Source organism: Lepisosteus platostomus, chromosome 8, assembly GCF_059453375.1.
Source record: "Lepisosteus platostomus isolate fLepPlt1 chromosome 8, fLepPlt1.hap1, whole genome shotgun sequence".
NCBI classification, from domain to species: Eukaryota; Metazoa; Chordata; class Actinopteri; order Semionotiformes; family Lepisosteidae; genus Lepisosteus; species Lepisosteus platostomus.
Genome location: NC_142618.1, coordinates 30,663,114 through 30,685,620, shown reverse-complemented (window position 1 = coordinate 30,685,620; position 22,507 = coordinate 30,663,114). Strand labels below are relative to the sequence as shown.

The window sequence follows — 22,507 nt, the reverse complement described above, 5'->3', positions numbered from 1 at the left end:
ATATTTCTGTTGTGTGGTTCTCACTCACTGGGAAGCGGCGGCAGGTTGTTCTGCACAGGTTGCTGCTGACATGCAGCTGTTGTTTCGTCCGCAGTTGTTTAACTGTTTCAATATAAGCGTGTCAGGCGTTTGTTTCGCCGGCACTTTGATTACATTGTCAATTCACACGCATTGGTTTAAGACGTTATTCCGATCTACGAAAAGCACTTACAAAAACATGTCTGGCTATTGGGGTACTGCTGCATTTTTTGGTCTTTATAGCGTTTTGCGTATTAATTAGATGGTCTGCGAATGAAAAAGTATAACTGCATTACAGCTAAGTTTACAACTCCAGTCAGAGACACTTCTAGGTTTGTCATTCACTTTAGTTAGAATGAAACAGATACCTGAACTGGAGCTCGGCAGTTTGACATTTCTGAACTCCACCACTCATGAACACATATACAACACAAAGAAGCACACAGACATAAAGTACACTACACCCCTCACACCATAGTAACGCTGTCAGCCGACTTACTGTATGACAATAAATACAAAGATTAGACGAAAAAAGAAAGAAAAACGTAACCAAAACGCGTGCTTGACCCAGCTACTAAATATATGTAGTTGACGTTTACTCTGCGGTCATAGAAATCCAAGATAAATGAACATTAGATACTGTGTGTCCCCGTTGGCTCCCATTATGTTTAATAAAATCAGAATTAAATGAAGGAAAATGTCATAACCAGGAAAGTTTCTGGTCACTGTAACAAAACTTCAAGTTAGCGTCATATTTTTACAATCGGTTTTTTTTGCACGTGGGATATAAATATTGTCACAAGGATACAAAAAACTCCTGTCTGAGAAAGGTGATAAAAACATACGTATAATTCTCGTCATCAGAGCGGTCCTTACTAAAAAGCAGTGAAATTCGGCACAGAAGTATTCCGGTTACGGACACTTAGTTTTGATTCCACGAGCACAGAAACAATGCTCGACAATGTTAATGGTATTAAAAAAGTTTGTAATTTCAAATGAATTTAAAGAAAAGTAAAACAAGACCAAATCTTAGAAACATATGTAGCATCCAAAATTAACCAGATGTAATGCAGCGCTTGTTGTGTGCCCCTCTTAAACACAAGAACTCAATCCTGCACGAATAGAGCTTAGATGCATTACTGACCTCCTATTACTGTACTGTAGTTCCCCTGAACTATTTAAATGGGAAAGCACAGTAACACGGCGACTTCATTCCACCAGTCTCTTGTCAGATGTTATATAATTCTCTCTCAGTGTATTGATCAGTTGAAATGAATGATACGTTACTTAAAAAGAAACACAAGTGATGGGGTCCTGGCATACACAGTACACTTTGCGATGTCTCAGTAGTAGAGGTTAAACAAGCATTTAAAAAAAATACAACTACAGCCATTCTTAAGATGCCTCTTCTCTTTAGACAAGCACAAGATTTATGGAAAACATTCAGACATTGAGACTGAATAACTGTATAAAGGAATATAAGAGACTTTGTCCCTTCCCTGATTTAAGAAGATGTGGAAAAGAAGTCATGGTGCATAAAAGTACAGTATTTCTATAGCATTACTTACTGGAGGACTGCTGAGAAATCTTCTTTCTTAACAAGTGAAATGAGTCTGTTGCTCTGAGGGTATGCAGCAGGGTGTGTTCGGTGTAGCATGTTGTTACAGTGTGACATAATTCCCAATGAAAACACCAGAACTACTGTGCATACAATAAGCAGACTTGACTCTGCAGGACACTGTATAGACTACTGAGGTGGCTAAATCATGTTTTATGTAAGTAGGAGTACATACATTTGTCTCTTGCCAGCTTTATATATAAATCTCTGTGTTGTCATTATGCCAGCACTGAATTTTAAATAATATGATGGTTTTGTTGGGTAATTTGTATGAAAGAAAAGTCAGTGTGTATTTTCTTACATATCATGAATAAAACTACACATTTTCAGTTTAATATCTGGGAGTATGCATTTGTCTGTGTTTATTTATCTGTGTTTTGTTTATAAAAAACATACAAATACTGTTGTTTCTGATGTCTTCAACACATCAAATTCTTTACATTGAATGCCAAAAGATTTTGACTTTAGGATTCTTCCTATGCAATGTCATTTCTGGATTTGTGGTACCGTATACTATATTTATGTTTTTACTTGGTTCCTTTCAGCGCCTTCCTTGTCAAACATAGATTTGAAGCATGTATTTTACATTATTTTCAAAAAGCAATAAAGTGTTGCTGATTACTGTACATTCTGTGAACTGATGTAGCCCATCCTAGTTTCCATTGTTGTTGGATGTTGAAAGGTACCATTTTCATGTAAAACATTGTGAGTAGGGTTGAGCTGCCATGGATTTAAGTCAATGAAACTGTATTGCCAATCGTTGAGTTTTAGTTTGGTCATCAGTCAGATGTCACTTGGATTTACCCATCAGGAGAAGACCATAGTTGACTGCCAAGCCATGGCACCCACTGCATCTCTGAGAATGAACAGGAACCCTCTCAGTGGGGTTGAGCATCGCTTGCTGCTGTTATATTAAATAATGCAAACGGGAGATGTTTGCTCAGTAAGTGAAAGAATCTTGGATCAATTCAATGTCTCTAGGGCATTTGAGATAAAACGTAGAGTTCTGCAATGGTTTTACCAAAAATAAAAGTTATAAAAAAGCTACAGTACACTTTTTTCAAGCTGCAACTGGCGTTCCTATGAAACCTCTTTCCACCTTCCTTTTATCATATCAGAAATAGTTACTTTTCTTTGTCTAAACTCTTTAACATGCTTGAGACAAACATGCACTAGAATCTTAAATAATATTACCTACCGGGACCTACTGTACTGGATTTTTAGTTTTCAGTAAAGCTTAAAGCAGTGTTTACTATGTACAGTATCCGGCCTGTCAGTCTGTATGACAGGGAGCAAAACAAAAAGAGAGGGAATAGCGGGAGGTTTACTCAACATGTTTCAACATTAAAGGGAGCAACCCCAAACTAGTAAAGTGTTACTACTCAAGACACAAGCCTATCCATTTTGTGGATGTTGAAACTAACACAAACTTGTCCAAATAAATACCTGTCTTCAGTGAAAGGCATCTGAGACGTTATGTGGGACTGATTTACTCAAAATAGACTTTAAATGTTGCATACTCAATTTCCCTTGTGCGGTGGAGCATGAGCATAATATAAATACAGCGTCTGTGGCTGAGGCAGTGTGAAGCAGAGGGTGGAGGGGGATTCCTTTTGGAAGAGGCTGTAGCAAAGAGCAACTCAAAATTGTCATTCCCATGCCTCAGGAATGTGGGCCCAGATTCCACTGTTAGAAATGGAACTCATGCTGTAAGCGTGAGGTTTTGCTGTTGATTGTGATAGTGTTTTTAATAGCTTGAAGGACTCGCTCAATATTTTTTTTACCAAAAGAAAAGAAATGATAATGTATGATAGATGAGTGTCGCAACATTGTAAATTCGGGTGCCTAAGAGCAGTGCATTGACATGTTTCCTAAATGGAAATACTTTCTAATTTTACGTGGATTGAATCTTTATCTACTACTTTGAACATTCAATTTGTAAAGTAGCTCTGTAAGATAGACAAATGTTTTGTTTCTGAAAAGGTTCAGTCTTATCACGGGATTTAGAAATTAATTTAGAGCAGCATTGATTTAGATTAATTTACCTGTCTTTAAATTTACCTTTTCATGTTGGTACTTAGAAAGTCTAAAATGAACCAGATTTACAGGATCTGTGGTTATAATGATAGCAAAAGTTTTTATTTAATAATATTAGTGTATAACATCCTTTAGAGCTTCAAAACATTAAAAAGACAACATGTTTGCAGTTACTTGTTCCTGCAAACACAAACAGGAAAAAAAGAGACATTATGCTATTTTTATCTAGGCTGGTTTGGATCTTAATCTATTCATTAACTTTGAGACCTAATAGTATTCTTATACTTGATTCTTATGTCCCATTGAAAGGTAAGACTTTCTTAAATAGGCTAATATGGATCACTGATCCTGAGGCACTGTTGCTCCAAAACACCATCTCCAAATGCCTTGACAAGCATGGTCTTGATATGTCTTTGCAGATGGGTGAGCACAGCTGATGTCATAGGGTCTTGTAAATCAGTTACAAGGGGATTTGTCTCTAACTCATGGATGATGTGGTCAGTGTAGAGGTAATTTAGCCATTTTTCAGATTCTCACAAATCAGAACATGCTTTTTGAAAGTCTTGAATAATGTAATGTAATTCAGTAATAAAAAATTAATAGAGACCTAATTTCAATAAAGTTAGGCAACAGAGGTTACGTGTGTTGACCTAGACCAGCTGTGAGTATGTTATCGATAGGATTATCACTGTCTGAGATATACAATCGTATCTGATCTTTGGGTAGATGATGGCTTTCATTCTCTAGTGCCGGTAGTTTTCATCTTCATTTTATGGCAGTTCTTGAAGTCACTTGAGGAAGAGCTAAATAAATCCCCCTTTTGCAATTTGAAGAGCTATCTTGATTATGTTCAGGTGTGATGGCCCATGTGTAGATTCATCCATCTCCACCAGAGGGAGCAGCCACCTTTATTAGCACTGGGATTAAAGTACTCCTATAAAATCAACCTTTTCCCTTCTTTTATGTAATCTTGGTCAAGTGGGAAGTGAAATTGAAAAATAAAAGATCAGATCGAAAGGCACAAAGTTCTATGTAAATAAATAGTCAAGGAAATGAATTTCCACTTTCTTTAGTTGTGGTCAGACTAGTTTTGAGAATGAAATGCCTTTGATCCAAACTACTGTTTACAGTCTCCGTTTGGTTTTCATATACTCAGCTCTGTTGTAAATTATTTAACTTCTCAAACTGCTGGAGTTTTCCTTTTTCCTGGTTGCATGATTGTGTTCATCCTACATAATAACAGACTGAGCAACAGTGGTTTGGACCTTAGTGCCTGGGAAAAGAATTTGTTTTTCTTCATGGTTTAGATTTTATTATTTCTAATGATCTCTCACAATGCCTTGCCTGCACTTACTTGTGGTCAGATGTACACTGATTCTCAAAGAAAGGAAGAGACAGTGAAACAGAGAGCAGTAGAAAGCATGTGTATTGATAATAATGCTGCTGATGGTTGTAAAAGTCAAGGGTCTCCCAACCATAAACAGCATTATTAGAAATGTTCATTTTTATTCCATTAAAGTTTTCAATATGACTCCAAAGACTGAGATGCTGTCCAGCACTACCTCCAGTCCTGCACTTGTAGTCTCTCATGTTCAAAAGGCTAGGGCAGTTATTCATTACATAATACAGAGACATTTTCGAATGGCAATGGGGAACTTATTTTTAGGAAATGGCTGAGCCAACAATCTTTTAATGGTGCTCATTAGGAGCCCCTCTATCCCATAATTATACTTAATTTGATATGAAAACTTTGGACTAGGCCTGGATGCAATATCACACTCAGAGCCTGAGCTCTGTTTTGAATGCCTGAGGTAATGTATTAGTTTCCTAGTGACAGATAATGTCCAAAGCTTATCTTAGCTGACATGCTGATGGGGGCAGGTCTCACTGAATTGCCTTGATAGCAAGTAGGGATATTATACTGCCCCACTTCATCCCAACCTAAAGTGGCAGCCTGCGTGGTGCAGTATATAGTATTTCACAATACATAAGCCTTTCCTTCTTTCCTTCCTTCGATTTGTCACACCAGTCATTCGACGTATAGGATTTAAGAAACAGCAACAAAATGAATACAAAGCACAGCAGTGAGGACCACATTATATTTCATTTTATATGTGCCTATTTTACATAGAGAGCTATCTGTGCAGACCATTTGGTTTGCCTTTTTACTTAGCAGCAGTATTTGTTTTATCAATTATCTCACCCTTGTGAGTGACCTGGTGGTGTGAAGCTGTCTTACAACTCTTGAGTCATGGGTTTGATCCCATTCTGGAGTCCTGCTGTGTGGAGTTTGCACGTGTATCTTCTGTGTGGTTTTACTCAATGAGCTCCAGCTTCTTTCCTCCCACAGGCAGGCAGGCTTGAATCGGCTAATCTGAATTGTCCCCTTTTAGTGGTCCTGTTCATGGGCTCTCTTTCCTTCCCTTGCCCCCTGTGCTTACAGGCTCTGTGTCGTTTCAGACCTCATCAGAATTTGTTCAAGTAGGTAGCTGTGTCAGCATGTGTATGCTGCAAAGGAACAAGAAAAGGTTTATTCCATGCTGAAAAGAGAAGAAAAGAAACACAACGTGTAGACTGTGGAGCCTTATTCGGGTGTGAAGAAGGCTCCACACCTGAAGAAGGCTCCACAGCCGAAAAATTGTGTTTCCTTTCTCCTCATCAGAATTTGCAGCTTTCTAATAATGGATGGAGTGACCACTGTTATGCATTAATACAAATGTACTTTAAGAAGTAGGTAAACTGTAATATTTCTGTTTACGTATTAGGTTCATTTTAGGTTGTTAAGACAAAATGTATATTTGTATGTAAATTTTAGACATGACAATACCAAAATTCACCATGAGCACTCATAAAACCCATGTTTTTCAGTATATCACAACAGGTATAGCATAAAACTTTTCCATGATATGTTTAGTGCATTTTAAGAGAACATTTTGTTTTGCATTTATTTATCCATCCATCCATTTTCTAACCACTTTATCCAATTCAGGGTCGTGGGGAGCCAGAGCCTAACCTGGCAGGCAATGGGAACAAAGCAGGAATACATCCTGGATGAGATGCCAGTCCATCGCAGGGCAATCAGATACTCACACCAGGGCCAATGTTCCCAGAAGCCAAGTAACATACCAGTATGTCTTTGGACTCCATGCCAACACAAGGAGAACATGCAAACTCTTCACATATAGCAACCCAGAGCCCCTGCACAAGACAGCAATACAAACCACTGTGCCACCATGCCGCTGTATTTATTTATATTTGCTGATTATATTATATTATCTATATTAGTAATAACTAATTCAGATATTACCAAGGATTTTGTACCACCAAATCGTATCACCATTGTAGTTCCAAAGTATTACATGCGTCCAGTGTGACGATAAGATATTTCTGTAAAGAAAATTGCTTTAAAATTTGCTTGCCCTACTTAAATTCAAATATTTTATCATTTTGCTGCCAAAAAGACCACGGTGTATAGATTCTGGCTCTGGACAATGGTTCCATTACAGCATTTACAATCATCTGTCTTCTACATTGTGGGATAATCTTCAGAAATGGAAAGAAATCCTGTTGGTGAGACAAAAAACAGTGACGCTTATTTCATCAAGAATTCATGTATTACTCAGATTTGCAACTCATTAGGAAAACATGGAATTATAATAGGACTGGTAAGATGTATTAATTAGGGGAGCTGCAGCGTCTGGCTTTTCCATATGAAACCACAGTTAAAAGTTTCCCATCCACTCCCATGGGAATGTTTGAGAAATGACTGCTTTCCCTGAAGGTCCGAGCCAAGAAAATCTCTAGAACATTGATGGGACTTTGACTGGAAGTAACCAAGTCTGTATCCATCACCTGATTTTTGTATTTTGTAGTTTTGTAAGTGCTGCATATATTCCCCAATATTATCTGATCCTTTAATGGATATATTTTGTGTGTTATTATATATAGTATTCTGTGAATGATTCTATTTCTGGTGTTCTTTAAGATTTAGGTTAGGATCCAATACAGAAACTGTTTTGTTGGTATGAATGTAACAAAGGAAATACTTTTCTTAAGTGGAAATGATCATATTAAGACTACATAATGGGCATATTTAATTTCTTGAAAATATTGAGTATTTGTGTTGTACTCTCACTACCTCCTGTTATGTGCTTCTGAATTTAAAGGGACATATTTTAGTGTGTATTTCATTACAAACAGACTCTCAAAAGGCTGTATTTAAGTAAACTACCTAAATGCCCCTGATAATGAAGTAGATAGAAATGTATGCTTCCATCAACTTGGTTGTTTCTGTTTTAGGCTAAATAAGGACAACTGCATTGCACATTTCAATACTACTATTACAATTACCCTGCCACTGTACTGTAAGTAATTAATTATACCTACTGTACTTTCTTTGCACTTTGTCATTTTCTGGGTCACAATTAGAATTCAGAAAACTGCATTCTTTTCTTCTTGTCTCTTTATTTCTTTTGGGTTTTACAGAAACGAAGGAGTTAACTGCAGGTCATTAGTTTCTGCAGGATGAAATCTTAAACACCTCAAGAATCCAGGTCTTCCCCTGGGCCAAAGCTTGGCGTCCAGCCCAATACACCTGCTTAGCAACTTTGCTTTTTTAACACTGAGGCTGCAAACTCTTTTTCACCAGCTGATAATGATCTTTCTTTTGCACTTCACTACAAACACAAGCACACACAAAAATCGTAGACTTTGATGTGAGTGTGAGCTGGTCTCTTCCATGTTTGAGGCCTGTCAGTGTGGAAGACTGGAAACTTTACTTGTCACTTATAATCAGGCACTCAACAAGACTTTTTGTGAAGCCCCAAAGAAAGGAAAGGAGAGTTACTGTAGCATCATGATTTCTTGTCAGTAGCTCTGTAAAAAGAAAATCCAGCATCTGCAGACTAAGAAGTTCAAAATTCAAGGTGAAAATGCTTACTTACAACCTGACTTTTTTGTCTAAACATTTAGAAAATTTCGGAATATCTTAGTCCTTCTTCTTCTTCTTCTTTTTCACAGCCTTAGTCCCAGACTGTCCTGGGGTCAGCTGCTTTGGTTGCTCTTCTCCACTTGTCTCTGTCGAGCACATCTTCCTGACTCACTTCACATACCTCCATATCTTTTCTCACACAATCTATCCATCTCTTTCTAGGCCTGCCTCTTCCTCTGTTACCTTCCACCTCAAATTCCATTATCCTCTTTGTTACTTCCTCAACGTCCCTCCTCATGATATGTCCATACAACCGTAACCTCGCCTCTCGCATCTTCTCAACCACATCCACCACCCTACATCGTCTACGGATTTCTTCATTTCTGACCTTATCCTTCATTGAAATCTGCAGAATCCATCTCAACATCCTCATTTCAATTCTTTTCATCAAGTTCTCTTCCCTCTTTCCAACTGCCAAGCATTCAGCTCCATATAGTAGTACAGATCTAATCACAGTCTTGTACATTTTGCACTTTAACTTTCTAGGAATTTTCCTGTCACAGATTATTCCAGTTATTTCTCTCCACTTGTTCCATCCAGCTTTCACTCTTTGTTTTACTGCCTCCAGTGTTTCTCCTCCCTTTACCAGTTTTGATCCAAGGTATTTTAAGCCATCAACTTGTTTCAGTTTTCCTCCATTTGTCTCCTCAACATTGGTCATAATATCTCCTCTTCTCTCCATTACCATTATTTCAGATTTTTCTGCATTCATTTTCAGTCCACCCTTTTCCAGACTCCTCTGCCATTTGAACACTTTCTCCTGTAGTTCTACTTCTGAATCTGCCATCAGTGCCACATCATCAGCAAAGATGAGTTCCCAAGGCACTTCTGTTCTTACCTCCTCTGTCAGTGTGTCAATAATGTTTATGAAAAGGAAAGGACTTAGTGCTGATCCTTGGTGTACTCCAACTGTGATTTCAAACTCTTTTGGCTCTTCTTGTTACTAGAGCTAGTAAAGTCAATTCTAAGAGCAAGATAAAATGATTCCCTTTCCCCTCATTTACTACTGGGCTTCAACATCCATACACTTTTTTTATTCACACGCACAAACACAGGAACAGGGCATTTGCTAGCATAAGAAAGATTTTGGGACAGGTTTTACATCTCCGAAGGATGGCACCTGTTTACAGTATAGTGTCCCCATCACTATACTGGGGCATTAGGACCCACGTGGACCACAGGGTGAGCACCCCCTGCTGGCCCCACTAACACCTCTTCCAGCAGCAACCTTAGTTTTTCCCAGGAGGTCTCCCATCCAGGTACTGACCAGGCTCACACCTGCTTAGCTTCAGTGGGTTGCCAGTTGTGAGTTGCAGGGTGACATGGCTGCTGGCATGTCACTCTATGTTAAAAAGGATAAGAATATTTTATCTACTGAAGGTTAGGAAAACACATAGTTATCTTGTTTGGATTTTTCAACTATAAGGACTATTGAATAACCATAAGTAAGGTTATACAAATGAAGAGGTCTTTTGGCCTATCTTGTTGTTATTAGCCAATCCATCCAGTAATTTCATAAAGGAAGCCAGAGTATCAGCTTCAATAACAGGGTTGTGTATGCTGTTCTATCCTCTAAAACTCTTTGTGCAAAGAATTGCCTCCTGTTCTTAGTTTCAAATGAAGTTTCACTTTGTGAGTGATTTTGAATGTTTTGAATGTTTAATCAAGTTCACTCAGAATCTTCTCAGTTTAAGACTAAAACACATTCAGTTCTTTTACCCTGTCCGTGTAGGACATTCCTTTATACCCTGGAATGTATCTGGTGGCTCTTTTCTGGACTGATGTCAGAGCAGCAATGTATTTTTTGTAACATGATGACCAAAATTGTATCGTATATTCTAAATGAGGTCTTTCTAATGCATTGTACAATTTAACATAAGATCTTGTGATTTATATTCTGTTTTTTTAATTATATATTGGGTGTGCATTTTTAGTGTTTCCCACGTTGTCTCAAAGATACAAATTATATGTCAATATAAATACTTATAAATCTTTTTCATAAGTAACATCTTAGAGTGCAGCATTTCCTAGTTTGTATCTACAGTTTATGTTTCAGCTATTTGTATGTAAGCACTTTGCACTTTGTCGTTTAGGTATTTGGCCAGTGTAGAATTTTATTTAAATCTTTATTAGCTTTATTTTCTGCTTCTACACTGTTGTATTATCCTTATATTTTGCTATTTTCTGCAAACCTGAGTATTTTACTAAGTATACTAGAACTTAGATAAATGACATAAGTTAGGATGAGTTATGGTCCCTGTGGGACTAATTACTAATTACTGTACTAATGTGCTCATTATAGTATATCACCCCAACTGGAGTATTCATCCCTTATATGTATTCCCTAAGCAAGTTCTACCTTTGGAAAACCATATGGAGTATCCCCATAGGACTTTGTTTTCTTTTTGATGATCCTCTAGCCTAGTTCCCATCATTGTTTCCATTTTTGTACATACAATAGACAAAAACATGTATTGGTCTATAATTACTTGGTTCAGTATTGTCACCCTTTTGATGGATGAGTACTTGAAGATTTGTTAACAGGACTTCTAATACAGTACATGCAACACTTCTCCTTCATGAATTTTAGCCACCATTGCAATATTTATTTTTTATTTCTCTTGGTTTTATTTTTTTCTTTGAACACTTTGAACTATCAGAAACACACTTCTACAAAAGACCACCCCAGTTAATTAGGAAAGTGTTACTAGGTTTATAAAATCAATAGCAATGCCATTAGAAGTTGTTTTGTCTAGCTCAAATTTACAGTAAAACGTAGTGTGTGATCTTTGCTAAATAGGCTGTCTCTGTTCAGACTGAGCTGTTTGAGTTAACCCAGGAGTATCAGGAAACAGCTGTGTCTTTTGACAAAAGATAACTCACTGACACTTCTTTATAGGGGTTGTATACAGTGTGTTTAGTAGTGTGCTGAAGTGTGTAATGCATTTTTTTTCTTAGTGTGAAAGCAAGCATGTGTTTAGTGATAGAACTGGACGATCTTGTTGTTCAAGTCAGACTTTCATGTACCTCATCTATTTTGGATTTATCCAAAAGTATCTGTTGTTGATAAATAATTCATTATTTATCTACTGTGCAAGTAGTTCTATATAGTCTTTCACCAAGGGTATTCTATAAAACAAAGACCAGCAATTCACTGCTTTCTTCTCACTTTCACACACCAAAGCTCGAAGAAGTCAAAGATGAAAGATTACAGGGCAGATTTTGTGTATTTGCAGAAGTGGCATGCAGTGAAGGCTAGCAAAAGAGCTTGTCCATTTTCTTTCTCTCTCTTTCACTCTGCATTTTCTATTTCCTCTTGATAAAAATCCCATTAACTTGTCCTTCTACGGCCTCGAGATTTCAGATAAAAAAATTAAAGAATTTGAGAAATTTCCTAGTCATAAAGGACGTTTTTTTGGGTGTATGCTATTTCTGGATGATGTCCAATAAAATCATATAGGATAATATAAAAACTTTTGAAATGGCTACTGTTCTATACAAAATTGTTAAGGAAAAAAAATGAATGGGAGGTTTTCACTTTTTGTTTATAATAATATTAAGACTTACACTATTTAAAGTAAAAAATAAATTCAAACTGAGAACATTTGCCTATTTAGAATATGTTTTATGACTACTGGACCCCAGAGTTTACAACAGTTACAAAGAGATGAAAATTGCATGGGTACCAACACAACTACAGAAAACTATACCTGGTAATCTTTACAGTAGCAATCACAAATAGGACTGTGAAGTTGTAAAGCTGTAATGTAAAGGGTTTAAAATAGCTTGCACTAACTTTTATGTTTAATGTTTATGAATACAGTCTTAATCTCATTCACATTTTATAAGTGTGTTGAACTAAGCACTTTAGAATTCTCCTTTAGCCTTTTTTTTCTAAGCTATAAAAATAATAGTATAACACTACTGGCTCGTCATGTGTTTGTTTTTTTCACAGCGTGCAATGTACAGATGCATAAAAATATCAAATGTGTTCCAGGTTTGGCACAAGCTTAAGATGATTACTGTATAAACAATACTGGAGTTTCATTTGACCGATCTTCCGTCTTGAAAAGATTAGGGTCAGACAAGATACTAAAGGTATGGTAATGTTTCAGTACCAGAAAGTTTTGTGTGTTATCTGTTAAAACAATTTAAGGTGCTTTGTAAACCCTGTCCGTGTTTTTTCTAGCAGTGCATTTTGTTACATGCATCTGAAGTATTTGAATATTGAGCATTTAGTTGGCTATTTAGTAATGAAACTGGTAAATAAGTACATTTGTATGCAAAAAACAAGTGACGGCTGTATTATTTCAGTGAAAATAAGTCAGCCAGATGTTGCAGAAGGAATTATTGCACTGTGACGTAGGGAGATGAATGGAAGAGGCTAACCATGTGACTGACTCATTTGTCTTAGGAGGTGAACTTTAGCTTGTGAATCATGTGAACAACACATTGTGCCCAACCAGTGCCAGTCACACACTGACTGAAACATAACTGCTAACTCAAAGAACGGGCACTCCACACACTGCAGCTAACCCTCTTATAAATCTCTGTTCGTGCTTCAGTTCAGTGATTTTGTGGCATTTTCAGTACACAAATGCAACCAACAATGTCCTCACAAACATGTTTTTAAAACAGATGACTGTCAGCTTTTTCTTTTTCTTATATAGTTTACTGCCCAGTCATGTTATTTTGTATTAGTTCACCAGTGTTCTCCAATAAAATACTGGACATGAAGAAGAGAGAATATTATTGTAAGTGATCATGTTCCTCTTTATGCTAATACACTAACATTAATAATATTTTTCTTTATTGAAGTAGTTCCACTTTGCAGTGGTAACACACCGTGGACATTGGTCAAAACATTGCTATTTTGTGACTGATACTCTCTCTCCTCCTACAGTATTTCTACATCAATAATCTTCTGTTTTTAATTCAATGGGACTTGCTAACTTGCTACGGTTTTAGAAAGGGTGAAATAAAGCTAAGAAGAATTTGATACAGGACCTGTACTCAAGTATACTTTTTTTTAGCATAGATGTCTTAATCAGGGGTGTGGAAAATGCCATTTGAAATCAGTGGTTCATACATCAGTGAAAAGCTATGCGAAGAAAGATGTATGCTTTTTTATCTGTAAGCACACAAATGGATTCATGTCATGGCTCTTGGTGATAACTGACTGTTTTGTGCTCTAGAACTTGGAATTACACAAGCACTGTATAGTGATGCGAGTCTGGCTCAATGGCCACTGTGTCACTGTTTCAACAAAGGTCAGGGTCTGACTTTTGCATTGGTCACATCCTGTATACGTCAGCTCTGAAAGACCCCTTTCCATCTTAAGATATTCCCTCAAGTCTATCTGAATAAGACAGCTTTATATTTTAGTCTAAAACATATCCCTGATGTAGAGCAAAGCATTGTTATTGAAATGCTGAGATTTTAACTTTTGGAAACATTGTTTAGAGACAAAAAAAAGAGTGGGTTTTGTAGGTGTATGCTTTAGAAAGGTATGAATATAAAAAACAATTGCAGTACTGGGAGCTTGTTTGTTTCCGAATTATTACACAGTATATGACTGACTGTTATTAATAGTTCCAATATGTGCCATGGGCTGTCAGTCATGCCTTGCAGACTCGCCAGCTGTGAGGTAGCAATGGCAGGTACTGTAGTTGTTGGCTTGGTGTTTGTACGCTTCCTAAAACTACTGAATCATATGTAATGCCAAATCAGCGATCTGGGCCATTATGAATTATACTGTTGTGATAGTAGTTGCTTTTGTATAATACTGTTGTACAGTAGTAATCGTTTATTACAAAGTGCACAGCTCAGTTAAGGACTGTATTGCTTTGCTGATTTTGGTTGGACCGTGTGAAACAGATCTGGAGGCTTTTGGGTTTAGATGGTGCAAGTGGGCCACATTCAAATTCTTATTCTGCCATGTTCTGCCTCTCAAAACAAAGTGGTACTTAAGACAAGAACTCCGAGTAGAAAGGTCTGAAGTCCATCTAAACCTTTGATGAGGACATTTTTAGGGGATAATCTAACTGCTAAAAAAGGAAATAAAAGTTCTATGTTTATGGCTTCCATTCCATATGACTTGATCTATCTCTGCTTAGAGATAATCACTCGCATTGTACTGTAAATGTTGACCTTTTTGGAAAGTTTATTATTTGAAATCACTTGTATTGCATTTCTGGACTTCAAAGCTTTAGTCCAGAAAGCTCTTCATTTAAAGAGACTGGCAGGTATTTGTACAATATTACTTAAGTTCTGTTGCTAAGCAAAACATGACCAATATTAGCTGCAGTACATGCATGATATAGACCACCTTGAAGAAAAGAAATAAAGTGTATTTTGGAAAGAAATAAATCAAAATACATAGATTAATACTATTTCTTGTAAAGAAATAAATCAAAATCTATACATTAATACTATTTCTTTTCAGCATTTTTTTTTGCTTGGGTTCTTCATTATCAACACCTTCTTTTTTTTGTAAAAAAAGCAGTTGTTACCATGGAAAGCCAAGTGTCTCTATAGTTTTGGATCAACAGCTGTGGAGAATGATTACCATTAGCATAGCATAATTGCCTTGCTGGAGGCCTTGCTTGGCACAGCTCAGACCACACAACCAGCAAGCTCAGACAGTGTAAAAAGCTGCTGTGTCTTGCTCTTCAGTCTGTGTGGGTTCATCAAGGTCGCCTTTGAGATGTGTTGACTTTGGGCTGCGTACACATAGTCCAGCACCTGTTGTCTGGGGCTGTGCTACACTTGTTGCTGGCGATTTTGAGGTGTTTGCTGCTTCTGTCCACCAGAGGGTCCTGTTAACCCTTTCACGAACAGGAAAAAAGCCCTTTGCACCCAGATTGCGTCTAATAGATGTACAACAGGCATATAAATATAGATACACAGAACACACAAAGTCCTAAAGAGAAAAGATGCCAAATAAAATATAAAATGTAAAATTGGCAAATTCATATGATTATTTTGCCAATGAGATGTAATAACATGTATTAATAGAGGTTCACATATATTTTTGTACTCATGTTGATCAAATGAATGGAGGAGTTTTATACTGAATCGTGTAATCTAAACCAAAATGAATAAAATGCAACTTATGTAGCTGCTGATAAGATTCAAATATGACAGCTCTATAAACGTGTATTGTAGGATTTAAATGATGAGAAGAATGCAGAAGGAATATAGTACAACCAAACATTTTGGACAATTACAGAATGATGAACTATGATAAAAAAAACAATGTTATGTGTTAATTGGTAACTTTTTTCTAACATAAAAATCTAGAATTGATTACCGGTTATTGTTTTTTTTGGTTCTTTGGAAGCTTCTTTGAGCTTTAAATATACTGCATTTATTTAAAGGATTGTATTCTTCAGACTCTGCTGATTTTATTGAATGATTTGCTAGCCTGGGAATTACATGTAGGCTACATCCAGTCAATCCAATGGCATGAACATATTCTGTTTCAACATTTTTCAAAAATAAAAACAAGTATAATAATGCAGTATCACATTAGCATTCACAGCATGGCTCTATAATTTGTTCCATACGCCCTCCACTGTTTAAAAGAAGTGCCTCATGTCTCTGTTCCATGGAGTTTCCAGGTGCTGTAAAACAGATGGCTGTGGTCTTTCTACTGAGCCTGAAGTACACGTAAAGGCTGAACTTTAACTCTTAGATTCCCCTACAGGGTTTTGAAGATATCAACCAAATCTCACTGTAGTTTTCTTTGTTCAAGGCTTCTTTTAGCTGGTCTGCTTTATATATACTGTACAGTACTGCTCAAACTTGGGTTTGGGTTAGTTGCTCTATTGTTGCTCTTTGTACTGTAGCACAACAATACCATTTGTGTACTGTTGTGATCAAACTTGTACACTTTTTTACCACAGTCCCCTCTGGAACATGGAGAACAGGAGACGACCATTTATTTTCTGAAAGGAGTCACCAAGGCAGCTATCTATTGTGACCTGGAACAGGAATGGAAAAAAGTGTTAAAATCATGCTGGCACCTAGCCAGGCACAAGGAGGCACTGCTGTGCGGAGATCAGAATCTCTGCAGCCTCAGTCATGCCAGCACTCAATCACTAAAGCTAGCTGTAGCTGAACTGTGGCACAGCCTGAAGTCAATTCCTGTGTGGGGCCAATCCTTGAGTCTCTGGGTAGTCTTTTAGCAAATAAGCCACTTAGGTTACCCTTGCTTTTTGGCACATATGCGAGAATCGTTGTTTTGAAAACTCACGATTCAACAGTCAATTTCACTGCTAATTAGTTTCAACAGGTCTATGTGACAATTGCCCTTGAAAATAAGTAAAAGAAAAACAAATAAAAGAGGTGATAAAGCATTGTTGCCTTTCATGTTTAATATCCCATTACTAACTTTTACAGCCTTTTACATCCACAGGGGAGTAATTGGAATTTAAGACTACTATGGGTTTTGGGTTTAAGCACCTGTGTGATGGAGACATACAGACGGCTCTTCAGTTTTTAATTCAGAAATGCTGAAACTCCTAATTAAAGTGTCATTAGATGTGTGGTTTTTAACATCTGTATATCTCATTGTGGTGTCTTATTATTTCTTATGATATAACAGCTTTTTATTGCCAGGGTGAGTGAGTCCTTCATTGCTTTCCTTCAGTCACATCTGCTGTTTATTAGTCCCCAGTTACTCGCAGCTGGTCTGAGCCAGTGCACTGTGGCCCTTCCAGCACTGATGTGTGGGAAGATGCAGGCACTGTTTTTTTTTCGTCTGTTTCTTTTAATTCCGGAAAAACCCATTTTGCTTGGCTTAGGCAAAATGATTCATAGAGCATTGCAACAACATCGAATCGTTTTTCTTTTCTTTTACTATTATTTTTGCAGAAAATCATTTCTCAGTATTGTGAAGGTCATTCTACACTTGGCAGTACTTTGTAGCTCCAGTTGCCAATATCCAAGCTGCCACTGTTTTACCTGTTTTGAAACACTGGAAGTACGTGAAATAGTAAAAACAGGCATCTGTGACAAGTAATTGACAGAAATTAATGGTAATTTCTTGAATTCATGCCTGATTCAGACAGGTTATTGTAACATATTCTGTATAGATCTTCTGAATGTCTGCGGGCTTAAATGTTACTAAACATTGTGTATACATTATGTATGCCCAATATATATTACATTACACTATGTGCTTATCTAGTAAGTAATCTCTCTATTATAACAAAATAAAATATTTAAATATTAGTCTATTGGTCCTTTGTTTTACAGAAGAAAAATGAACCAGAAGAAAAGGGACCTAATTCAAGACTCTCACTGTATGCTTATAGACTTCTACACTACCTAAAGAATGTGAGATTATCACAGCTTTAAAAATGTAAGTGGGAGCCAAGTGACAGAGACTATCATGCAGTAGTTCAGTGAGTTGTGGGTGACGTGTGAAGAGGGTAAAAATTGTCACCTTAGATAATCAAGCAGCTGTTGCAGAAATTCCCTCTTGTATTAGTTAATTCTTACTGGATTTTCAAAGATGCTACTAAAAATACCACTCCGTGCTTTGTAAAAGTCTTTGCTCCTTTGAGATTTTGGTGCATACAGTATGTACTGAAAATGTTTTATGCAGTGGGGAGTAACTACCAGTTGTGGGAAACTTAAGTGGAATTTTTTGCTCTAATATGCTATTTGACAATTTAAATACAGAAATCTTAACTTTAGTTTTGACTGTAAAGGCTTATGAGACTAGATGGAAGTACAAGTCAATTCTTCATGAAAGTATAGTCTTGATAAAACCTGTTTTTTTCAGGCAGAAGAAGCATGCTGATGTCTCCTACACCATGAGAATCCCATCAATGGTGAACTAGTGGTGGGGAGGGGTGACAAAAGAACAGTTTCAGCCATATCCAGAGTTTTAAACTTACCCAAAAGTTTAATGATCCTTTCCAATCCTGACAGAATACAAGCTCTGGCGGGCTCTAAGATTACTTTGAAACTTTAGTAAGACAAGCCATTAATATTTTGCAGTCTTAAAGGAATCATGCATGACATTAGCCACATCAGTATGATCGACCAGTTGTTTTCTGAGGATTTAAACTTAAGTCCAGGCTGATCTGGAACATCCAGCCTGCACTTATATCTACACCAAACATTGTTCATTATTTTTAGATTTCTCTTGATGAAATGATCAATTACCAGAGACCTCTGTTGATGACATTTCACATGAAGGCAATAAACTATTAGCTCTATTAGCTGGTCATAGCAAGTGGTGTTAGTATAACTGCATGTTATTCTACTGGTTTGTTGCATGGTAGGATTTTGCTGAATCTTTATCGACCCACCAGCTTGTTTTCTTGATCCTCTTAGTCTTATATATTTATACAATTTTTGGTACCAATCAATTCCTTGAATTTCTTTCTTGAGTCAAGATAATCTTAACTTTGGGGAGTATGATTTAGTTGTCTTTAACCATGTTTATGACATTATTAGGGAGAACAGATATGGAACTGTGAAATTACTTGCATGGGATATTTTTTGCTTATTTTGTTTGCTTTATTTTAATCTTCATGACAAATTGCTAAATAGTAACATAGAAAGCTAAAAAAACACAGCAGGCCATAAAATAAGCATAAAATGAAAATTAGAAGTGATATTATATACCTTAAACTTATTGTGGAAGAAAAGAAAGGTAATAACAAAATGGACTAATTTATGAACAACTTTGATATCTCAGAACTTTAGCATGTGAAAATGTAGCACAGATCATATATCATATGCCCTTGAGATACAAACAGCTGTAAATCTGAAGTCAAATTAACTTGAGCACCATACAGTCTTGAATTGACCTTTTGTACATGTGTGTTCTGGTGGTTATTACTCTTTTAGCACATGTATTGTTGCTTGACTTTGTAGAGTTTTAGACACTTGTACATTGCAGCTCACATTCTAAACTGTCAGGTCTCAAGGCCTTCGTGTTTGTCTAACTTTTAGCCTAATTCTGTAGGTCACTACACTGTTAACACATTGAAATGAATAAGCTGAAGGGAATTCAGCCCTCTGGGCAGGATCTAATGTTGAGCAGGTCTCAATGCGGAGAATGGAGGAGTACAATACTTTCCAGTCATTAATAGGTACTGTACATGTTGGTGACGGCTCTGGGTCAGGGTATTTCCAAGTGAATTAAACATTGCTTCAAGGGAGTTATTAGCCTAATGAGCCTCTTGAATCTGAGGCAGCTTCAGCACTCTGAAAGTTGGCAGTGGAGCTTAGCTCAGTTGTGTAGTGAGAAATATGAGAAGACCATGCACTGCGGATTTGGTATATTTAATGTTTGATGTTAAAGACAAGATAGATCCACCCAATATTTCCACAGTGATTGGTGTATTTTGACTGCTGTGGTTATATGAACACTTAAGAAATACCTGAGCTGTACTTGCTTGTACCATCTCATATGGTATACTCATATAGTAATGGTATACTGCACCATTACTTAGTAAAATAAACTTTGCATTTGCTGCCTTGTACATATTCCCAAGATTGTTCTTATCTGTTTTTAAGTGTGACCGGCCCCCCGTACGATGATGCTGCTCTTGAGGATATGCAGTACGCACTTACAGTAGCTATGGAAATATGGAACGGAGGGTGGGCCAGCCCTGGTACAAAAATATCATCTTCCCAGCTATTTGAAGTCCATAGTCTACTGGCCTTTCTGGTTTACCCTTTTTGCTTAACCTTGATTCTGGGAGAGATAACCATGTCTCTTCTACTTGCTTAACCACATGGGAGAGCAAACCTTATTTCTCCCCTCTAATACCCTGTGTTCTAAACCTATTTATAGAGAAACCCTCCAAAAAGCCATGACATTAGATTCCTCTTATAATATTGTGTGAATGCAGATTATTTTCTCTCTCTGTAGAATGTCCCCAAGCCACCCTCAAGCGGCTTAAATCGACAGGGACAAGTCCCAGCTGCACTGTGATGCAGATGATTTTATGTTTATGTTGAAACAATCCTCAGTTTTTTAGATAATAATCTCATTATTATGATCATTTAATGTATATCTTTACATGTCTTGAATTGTATCTGGCTTGTTAGTTTCATATGTTTGTATTGTTATGCACATTGTTTTTACTACTGCATGTTTTCTGACATCTACTGATCTTATTAGGCATAAATATTTGATAAAAGCTAATATTTTGGGAATAACTACTTATAACAAATGGACTAGGTTGATTATAGCCTACAGTATGTAGGAAAATAAAATAAAGAAGTATTAAAAGGAAAATTGTCTGGGTTTAAGTACATTCAAATTACAAAGTACAAAATCTCTGTATTAGTTTACATTAAGTATATAGGAATATAACTAAGTACAGGTATATAAGAATTTATGTTTATTTTAATAATCGATATATCTTCTTTATATTGGAAATAGGTACTGGCATGCTTTTCCACAAATAGGAAATAATTGCAAGCCACTTTTGTATCATTTATGTTTATTTATCCAAAATAAGTCCCAAAATAATTCCTGCCTCTACCTCTAAATCAGGACAATAAATCCATTAGCTATGCTACACACCCAAGATTAGTACTTATCACAAAGTAAATGTCATTTTTTTCATTACTCATTTTAACTCATTACCACAAACACCACAAGTCTTATTCAAAGACAAAATCCAAATTTGTGAGGATTTGTGATGGGATGTACGTTTCCTCTGAGATTGTAATACTGAAGAAGAAAAACAGGGTTGGCATAGCCATAGAGGATGATGGGAATAAAAACATGTTCACACTTAACTCTGAAAGAATGACTTTAATCCACATCTGCAGTTACAACATTTCTACAGACACCTGACTCTTAAGATCTGCCTGAGCAGTCTTTCACCTGCATTCACTTGTCATTGAGGTGTAGCTCACACAATGGCAGTACAGAGATGACTCCATGCACGTCATAGTGTTTTAGAGATTTTCTTAATAATGAAAACCTGCTGAGAGACTACTGTTCTTGTATTGTTACTCATCCATGCTTTAGTAGGGATATTATTAACATAATTAATAGTTTGTGCAATATAATATAATATTATGATACAACAATTATAAGTTATGAAATTTGCAGAAATTATTCCTCCATTTCATTTTCTCAAAAGCAGGAAATGGTTATTCCATGGGACAATTGGAAGCCATAAGTGAAGGTTAATAATTGTCTCATCTGAGATATCTAAGTGCACGAAATAAATCAAGTCATAAGAAAATGAAAGTAAAGACTGAGTAATTTTAACTTGTGGCTAGTCAAATGGTGCTTAAAAGGGGGTTGAAAAAGAACATGGAAAAGCAAAAGCTGAATAAACAATAAAACGAATCATACTTCACTTCAGACATTTGAAGACTTTATAATATCTGACATGTGTGGCATTTGGTTCCAGATAGATGACTGTGCCAATGTTTCAGAGTTTAAACCTAAAAACAAGTGCTGTTGATTAAAAAAGGGTATTGGTACCTAATAGAAATTGCCTCATAAGATTACAAATGATTTTACCATTCAGTTTACAGGTTTTACAGTTAATGCTAGCCTTTGATTTTCAATAATTGTATCAGGTGCTTTAACTTTTGTCTTGGAAGGCATTTTCAAGCTGCAATGTACCATACGAAAATGTGTTCTAGGAGATGTAAAAGAACAGCCAAAAGAAGTAAGAAGGAACACATGGAAATCCCCTATGATGTGTTGAAAGAAACTGTAGTAGAAGGTTATACTGTATGTCATTATTCATAATAAGTAACCATGGTCATTAATGGATCAAAGCACAGAATGCTTCCCAAAGTACACAGTATAATAAAACCTTTTTGTGCATTAACATATCATAAAT

The 22,507-nt window shown here is 36.5% G+C and overlaps 1 protein-coding gene across 2 annotated transcripts in view; it reads left to right on the top strand.

Moving 5' to 3' along the window:
* Window positions 1-22,507, top strand: part of wnt9a (wingless-type MMTV integration site family, member 9A) — a 54,361-nt gene that overhangs the window by 520 nt on the left and 31,334 nt on the right. The window lies entirely within an intron of this gene.